General features: G+C 45.2%; 2 long non-coding RNA genes across 2 annotated transcripts; both read right to left on the bottom strand.

Annotated features, from left to right (window-relative positions):
• Positions 1-1,347: 1,347 nt before the first annotated feature.
• On the bottom strand, positions 1,348-3,200 carry LOC137910320 (uncharacterized). Its single transcript, XR_011106045.1, has 3 exons — positions 3,077-3,200; positions 2,103-2,361; positions 1,348-1,911 (listed from the first exon to the last, which is right to left on the bottom strand). It is a non-coding gene; the product is annotated as an uncharacterized lncRNA (long non-coding RNA).
• Positions 3,201-5,695: 2,495 nt separating this feature from the next.
• On the bottom strand, positions 5,696-7,581 carry LOC137910315 (uncharacterized). Its single transcript, XR_011106043.1, has 4 exons — positions 7,456-7,581; positions 6,626-6,743; positions 6,485-6,530; positions 5,696-6,293 (listed from the first exon to the last, which is right to left on the bottom strand). It is a non-coding gene; the product is annotated as an uncharacterized lncRNA (long non-coding RNA).
• Between the last annotated feature and the right edge of the window lie 398 nt (positions 7,582-7,979).

Here is a 7,979-nt window from a genome sequence, read left to right as displayed (position 1 = left end):
TTTCTACGTTTTCTATCGCTCGTTTTTTTCCTCACCCTTTCTAGCGCGTCGTTTGTCTCTGGTCTAAAGTTCTCTCTCTCTCCCTGCCTCCCTTTCGTTTCGTCCGCTCGCTGTGCTGCGTGTGCGTAAACACCCCCCACCCCCTGCTCGTTGTGGACACGCACACGCCCACACACACATCTCGACCAATCACGTTAGACTTTAACAGACTTTTTTGTTTGGCTCACAATGACAGAAACCAGCTCTTGTCGTTCACTTCAAAGTCTGAAGAGCGATCTACGGGCGGCACACACGCTTTATTACAGCGCGGACACCCGACAATGTTCATTAGGTGATATTATAAAAAATAAAAATAAAAAATATATATATATTTTTTCGGAAAATTTCTCACGGCACACCTGACGATCTCTCGCGGCACACACCGGTTGGGAAAAGCTGAACTAGAGACACACACACTGGAAGCCACATTAACCCATGAACCAAAATCCACACGCAATAATAACTCTCACACCCAAAATCAGTGTCTCTCCAGCATCATCACAAAGTGCAGAGGCGAAGAACGAGTGATCCAACACAGCTGCCGAGGACCGAACAACAAACCTCAAATTCTTGTAAAAAAAAAAAAAACTACGTGCTGCACCCCTTGGTTTCGAACCCAGGACCTTCTAGCTGGGAGTCAAGCGTGCTACCCACTGCACCACCGAGAATGCAGCACGATGGCACATAAGGAAAAAGCACAGCTCCAGTGCAACACGCTGTGGTCTGAAATAGCACCTCATCATCCGACAAGTATGACTTTGTTAATGCCTCGAGTTTCCTACCCCGCACTGGGGGGTGGTTGGTATTGCTACCAACCACCGTGTCGGAGGCCCCGGGTTCGAGTCCCGCTGTGGGAGTGGGGTAGAGCGGGGGTAGCAGGGTAGGCCTGGGGCCTTGCCTGGGCGGGGTGAACTGGACCGGTCCACTTCACCCCGCCCAGGCGTGCCCTGGGCCTACCCTGCTACCCCCTCTCTATCCCATTCCCGTAGTGGGATTTGAAGCCGGGGCTCTTTGAACTTTTCGACATTGCTACCAACTATTCCCCCACCCCCCCGTGCACACACCGACGCACACACTCATACACTACGGACAATTTGGAGTAATCGACTCCCCTAAATTGCATGTTTTTGTAGGTGGGCGGAAACAGGAGAACCCCGACGCAGACACGATTCAAACCCAGCACCATCTGGCTGTGAGGCCAGCATAAACTCGACCAGCTGATAACCAGCCATTAACAAATTCTCAACACCAATGATGACATCACAGACAATCTGAATGTAAATATACATACTTTAATCTCATGTCCACAAATAATCAACAACAAACCTAACTGCAGACACAAATTGTATTGATCCAAATACAGACATTTTGCCAGCTGAAATATATTACATTTTAAAAAGGTCCAAATATTTTAGATCTCCAGTACTCACACAATACTGCCGTAGTACTCATTCAGTACTGCCCCAGTACCAATAGAGTACTACAATAGAGTACTGATGTTAACAAACCTCTTGAAAATATAAGCTGCCCGTTATGGGCTTTTCTTCCGAGCAGATCAGATCAGCAATACGAAGAAAATGTACATTTATATTTCTATCCATCTGGTTCACGTTTCACATCTAACACTGTAAAACAGCAAATACACTGCAAAAAAAAACCCATGTGTTCATTTGGCCTTTGGTTTGCTGACAGGATGTGATGTCACAGATCACACATCCAAGCCTCGTCGTATCAGAAAGTCTTCGAGAGCACCGAGTCGCTCCACCAGCATCACATCCACGTCTGACTCGTCCCCATGAGGGACGCTGCCATTGCACTGACGGAGAGATGCTTTCCGCTTCCTGGGGACCATGGTAACAGGAAGTCCCGCCCCTGAAGTCAACAAACATTTTGAAAAAAGAAGTGGGAAGAACAAGATGATGAAAAGAGAAGTGCTACCTCTATGTAGTAATAATGAATACAACTGCGTAGTTAGAAATAAAATACAAAATAACACGAAGGAGGGACATAAATAAGGAGACTACCGTCGCTTTATCATGCTCTCAATACATTTCCCAACCCACCCTGCAGTCTCTTCCTTTTCCGGGGCTGAGTGAAGTCAGGAAACTCCTGAAGGACAACAAAAAGGCAGTGAGTTCCCTCGCTCAGCTGGTCTGCGTGGAAACAGAAGTTCTCAAACGGACTTTCCATCCATCAAAACGAACCCGTTTCATCGTCAGCCGAAGGCCGAGCTGGATGCGGCGTCGCCGTCGCCGCCCCCAAGCCCTGCCGCCTGCCATCGCTGTCCTTCAGGGTCAGAGGTCGACTCAGCATTTTTGAGGACTGTGAGAGAGACAGAATAACATCTAATGACAAAAACAACAACGAAAAGAGTTCTGGGCTTCCAGCCGAGGAAGGTTGAAGTCACCTGAAAGTTGTTTGTGCCATTTGCTCCACGCACGCGCACACACACACACACGCACACACGCACACGCTTAAAGAGGAGTTAAAGAAGCCATTTCTGAAGAAACCATCTCTGAACAGAGGAGGAGGATTAAGACACCGTATATTATTATTGTAGAATCTTCCTAACACCAAATCTGTGTACGTAACAAGTGTAAAATCTTTTTAACCTGAATATTTGTCTCGTAATTGCACTTCCGGTTAGATGCTAAACTGCATTTCATTACCCCCCCCCCCCAGCCACACCTGGGTGCAGCTCAACAGAAGAGCTCACCTGAGGGTGTCTAATTTCTCTCGCGGCTCAGAATCCCATAAACATTCCTACAAGTTAATTCATCGTCATTTAACGAACAGGAGTTCCTTTTTTTTTTTTTGGCCTTATTACTTTCTCACATCGGTCTTTTTTGTGTGACATGAAACAAAGGGACACTCACAGAAAACGAGCGGTATTTAGGATCGGCGTGAGAACAAAACAGAAAAAAGGGATTTGGAGAAAATACAAAAGCTGCTCGAGCTAGCTGCGCCTAGCTACCGTTAGCATATTATATTGCGCGTGAATCGGTTAAAATGTCATAAACCGGGAAATTCATTTCACCTTTTCAAAGCCTTCGGATTCGTTTGGTCTCCTTTAACTCCTCTTATCTCATTTTAAGCGCTTTCGACGCTAGAAAATGCCAAACCTGGCCGTGCGGTCCGGTGCAAGACACACTTCTGACGTCACTAATGCCCGGCGTTAAATAGCGGAAGTCACAATCACAATGATGGAACTTCCGCTGAAAGTTTCAAAATAAAAGTGTTAGTCTAGCGCAGTGTTTCCCAACCTTTTTTGAGCCGCGGCACATTTTTTACATTTCCAAAATCCTGCGGCACACCCCCAACCGAAATGACACAAAATTACACTCTAACAGTACATATTAGATTAGATGACCTTTATTATAATACATATAATTAATAATATAGTTTTTTTTATGTATTTATACTTAGTGGGAAACCTGGGGCTGTTTCGATGAACACAAAATGAAGACACACACGATGCTCTTCCTCATCAGCTCTCAGTCTCTCTCTGCTTGTAGTTTTTATCACCGTCGAGCTTGAGAAGCTCAGCTCACACAGATATGTGGTTGAAAATGGGAGCAATGTCAGAATAGCTTTGTTGGCTAGAACGGGGAACTCCTTGGCAACAGGTAACCAGAAACTGTCCAAAGGAAGATCAGCAAAGTTTAGCTTTAAACCACCATCTTGTTTCAGTTCAGTGTAGTGATGGGAATTCCAGCTCTTTTAAGAGAGCCGGTTCTTTTGGCTCCCAAGTGGCTCCTCAGATTTTTTTGTTGTTGACAAAATTAATTTAATACCAAATCATGTGCAGTGTAAAATTAGCCACTAATGTAAAAACATGCAATATATCAAATGTTTATTAAATGTCTTTATTTAAATCCTCTTTGCACTGCTAGCTACAATAAACATATTATATAATATAAAATACAAAACCAAACCAAACACATCTCACAGAGAACAAGGTCAAATCTCTGCATGTAAATCTCAAACAACACAACAAGAAAACAAATAAATTGAAAAGTGCAAAAGATAAAGCAGCATCAGGTAACAGTTCTACTGTTTTACTGAAGATTGGCATCAAAGGAAACCAAGTGGCTCAGCTCGGAGGGGCTGATCCTGTTTCTCCTTTCTGTTATCATCTGTCCTGTTCTGGAGAAGATTCTCTCTGAGGGGACAGATGTTGCCACGATACAGTCTCAATCTCCGTGTGTGAGACGTGGGTAGACTGAACACCTGGACTCCCACCAGCTCAGTGGGTCTGCACTTCTTTGGATAAGCGGCTCCTCAAGATACGATCTTACTTTATTTTATTTTGCCTTTGTGTCAACCGCATTAAAATGTGTCCAGATTTCTACGTTTTCTATCGCTCGTTTTTTTCCTCACCCTTTCTAGCGCGTCGTTTGTCTCTGGTCTAAAGTTCTCTCTCTCCCTGCCTCCCTTTCGTTTCGTCCGCTCGCTGTGCTGCGTGTGCGTAAACACCCCCCCACCCCCTGCTCGTTGTGGACACGCACACGCCCACACACACACATCTCGACCAATCACGTTAGACTTTAACAGACTTTTTTTTTTGGCTCACAATGACAGAAACCAGCTCTTGTCCGTTCACTTCAAAGTCTGGATAGCGATCTACGGGCGGCACACACACTTTATTACAGCGCGGACACCCGACAATGTTCATTAGGTGATATTATAAAAAATAAAAATAAAAAATATATATATTTTTTTTCGGAAAATTTCTCACGGCACACCTGACGATCTCTCGCGGCACACCGGTTGGGAAAAGCTGAACTAGAGACACACACACTGGAAGCCACATTAACCCATGAACCAAAATCCACACGCAATAATAACTCTCACACCCAAAATCAGTGTCTCTCCAGCATCATCACAAAGTGCAGAGGCGAAGAACGAGTGATCCAACACAGCTGCCGAGGACCGAACAACAAACCTCAAATTCTTGTAAAAAAAAAAAAAAACTACACGCTGCACCCCTTGGTTTCGAACCCAGGACCTTCCGGCTGGGAGTCAAGCGTGCTACCCACTGCGCCACCGAGAACGCAGTACAACGTCACATAAGGAAAAAGCACAGCTCCAGTGCAACACGCTGTGGTCTGAAATAGCACCTCATCATCCGACAAGTATGACTTTGTTAATGCCTCGAGTTTCCTACCCCGCACTGGGGGGTGGTTGGTATTGCTACCAACCACCGTGTCGGAGGCCCTGGGTTCGAGTCCCGCTGTGGGAGTGGGGTAGAGTGGGGGTAGCAGGGTAGGCCTGGGGCCTTGCCTGGGCGGGGTGAACTGGACCGGTCCACTTCACCCCGCCCAGGCGGCCCTGGGCCTACCCTGCTACCCCCTCTCTATCCCACTCCCGTAGTGGGATCTGAAGCCGGGGCTCTTTAAACTTTTCAACATTGCTACCAACTATTCCCCCACCCCCCCGTGCACACACCGACGCACGCACTCATACACTACGGACAATTTGGAGTAATCGACTCCCCTAAATTGCATGTTTTTGTAGGTGGGCTGAAGCAGGAGAACCCCGACGCAGACACGATTTGAACCCAGTACCATCTGGCTGTGAGGCCAGCATAAACTCGACCAGCTGATAACCAGTCATTAACAAATTCTCAACACCAATGATGACATCACAGACAATCTGAATGTAAATATACATACTTTAATCTCATGTCCACAAATAATCAACAACAAACCTAACTGCAGACACAAATTGTATTGATCCAAATATAGACATTTTGCCAGCTGAAATATATTACATTTTAAAAAAGGTCCAAATATTTTAGATCTCCAGTACTCACACAATACTGCCGTAGTACTCATTCAGTACTGCCCCACTACTAATAGAGTATTGATGTTAACAAACCTCTTGAAAATATAAGCTGCCCGTTATGGGCTTTTCTTCCTAACAGATCGGATGATCAGCAATACGAAGAAAACGTACATTTATATTTCTATCCACCTGGTTCACGTTTCACATCTAACACTGTAAAAAATAAAACAGCAAATACACTGCAAAAAAAAAACATGTGTTCATTTGGCCTTTGGTTTGCTGACAGGATGTGATGTCACAGATCACACATCCAAGCCTCGTCGTATCAGAAAGTCTTCGAGAGCACTGAGTCGCTCCGCCAGCATCACATCCACGTCTGACTCGTCCCCGTGAGGGACGCTGCCATTGCACTGACGGAGAGATGCTTTCCGCTTCCTGGGGACCATGGTAACAGGAAGTCCCCGCCCCTGAAGTCAACAAACATTTTGAAAAAAGAAGTGGGAAGAACAAGATGATGAAAAGAGAAGTGCTACCTCTATGTAGTAATAATGAATACAACTGCGTAGTTAGAAATAAAATACAAAATAACACGAAGGAGGGACATAAATAAGGAGACTACCGTCGCTTTATCATGCTCTCAATACATTTCCCAACCCACCCTGCAGTCTCTTCCTTTTCCGGGGCTGAGTGAAGTCAGGAAACTCCTGAAGGACAACAAGAAGGCAGTGAGTTCCCTCGCTCAGCTGGTCTGCGTGGAAACAGAAGTTCTCAAACGGACTTTCCATCCATCAAAACGAACCCGTTTCATCGTCAGCCGAAGGCCGAGCTGGATGCGGCGTCGCCGTCGCCGCCCCCAAGCCCTGCCGCCTGCCATCGCTGTCCTTCAGGGTCAGAGGTCGACTCAGCATTTTTGAGGACTGTGAGAGAGACAGAATAACATCTAATGACAAAAACAACAACGAAAAGAGTTCTGGGCTTCCAGCCGAGGAAGGTTGAAGTCACCTGAAAGTTGTTTGTGCCATTTGCTCCACGCACACGCGCACACACACACACACACACACACACACACGCTTAAAGAGGAGTTAAAGAAGCCATTTCTGGAGAAACCATCTCTGAACAGAGGAGGAGGATTAAGACACCGTATATTATTATTGTAGAATCTTCCTAACACCAAATCCGTGTACGTAACAAGTGTAAAATCTTTTTAACCTGAATATTTGTCTCGTAATTGCACTTCCGGTTAGATGCTAAACTGCATTTCATTACCCCCCCCAGCCACACCTGGGTGCAGCTCAACAAAAGAGCTCACCTGAGGGTGTCTAATTTCTCTCGCGGCTCAGAATCCCATAAACATTCCTACAAGTTAATTCATCGTCATTTGACGAACAGGAGTTCCTTTTTTTTTTTTGGCCTTATTACTTTCTCACATCGGTCTTTTTTATGTGACATGAAACAAAGGGACACTCACAGAAAACGAGCGGTATTTAGGATCGGCGTGAGAACAAAACAGAAAAAAGGGATTTGGAGAAAATACAAAAGCTGCTCGAGCTAGCTGCGCCTAGCTACCGTTAGCATATTATATTGCGCGTGAATCGGTTAAAATGTCATAAATCGGGAAATTCATTTCACCTTTTCAAAGCCTTCGGATTCGTTTGGTCTCCTTTAACTCCTCTTATCTCACTTTAAGCGCTTTCGACGCTAGAAAATGCCACACCTGGCCGTGCGGTCCGGCGCAAGACACACTTCTGACGTCACTAATGCCCGGCGTTAAATAGCGGAAGTCACAATCACAATGATGGAACTTCCGCTGAAAGTTTCAAAATAAAAGTGTTAGTCTAGCGCAGTGTTTCCCAACCTTTTTTGAGCCGCGGCACATTTTTTACATTTACAAAATCCTGCGGCACACCCCCAACCAAAATGACACAAAATTACACTCTAACAGTACATATTAGATTAGATGACCTTTATTATAATACATATAATTAATAATATAGTTTTTTTTTATGTATTTATACTTAGTGGGAAACCTGGGGCTGTTTCGATGAACGCAAAATGAAGACACACACGATGCTCTTCCTCATCAGCTCTCAGTCTCTCTCTGCTTGTAGTTTTTATCACCGTCGAGCTTGAGAAGCTCAGCTCACACAGATATG

The sequence above is a fragment of the Brachionichthys hirsutus genome, chromosome 21 (assembly GCF_040956055.1).
Source record: "Brachionichthys hirsutus isolate HB-005 chromosome 21, CSIRO-AGI_Bhir_v1, whole genome shotgun sequence".
NCBI lineage: Eukaryota > Metazoa > Chordata > Actinopteri > Lophiiformes > Brachionichthyidae > Brachionichthys > Brachionichthys hirsutus.
This window is presented reverse-complemented; position numbering and strand designations above follow the sequence as displayed.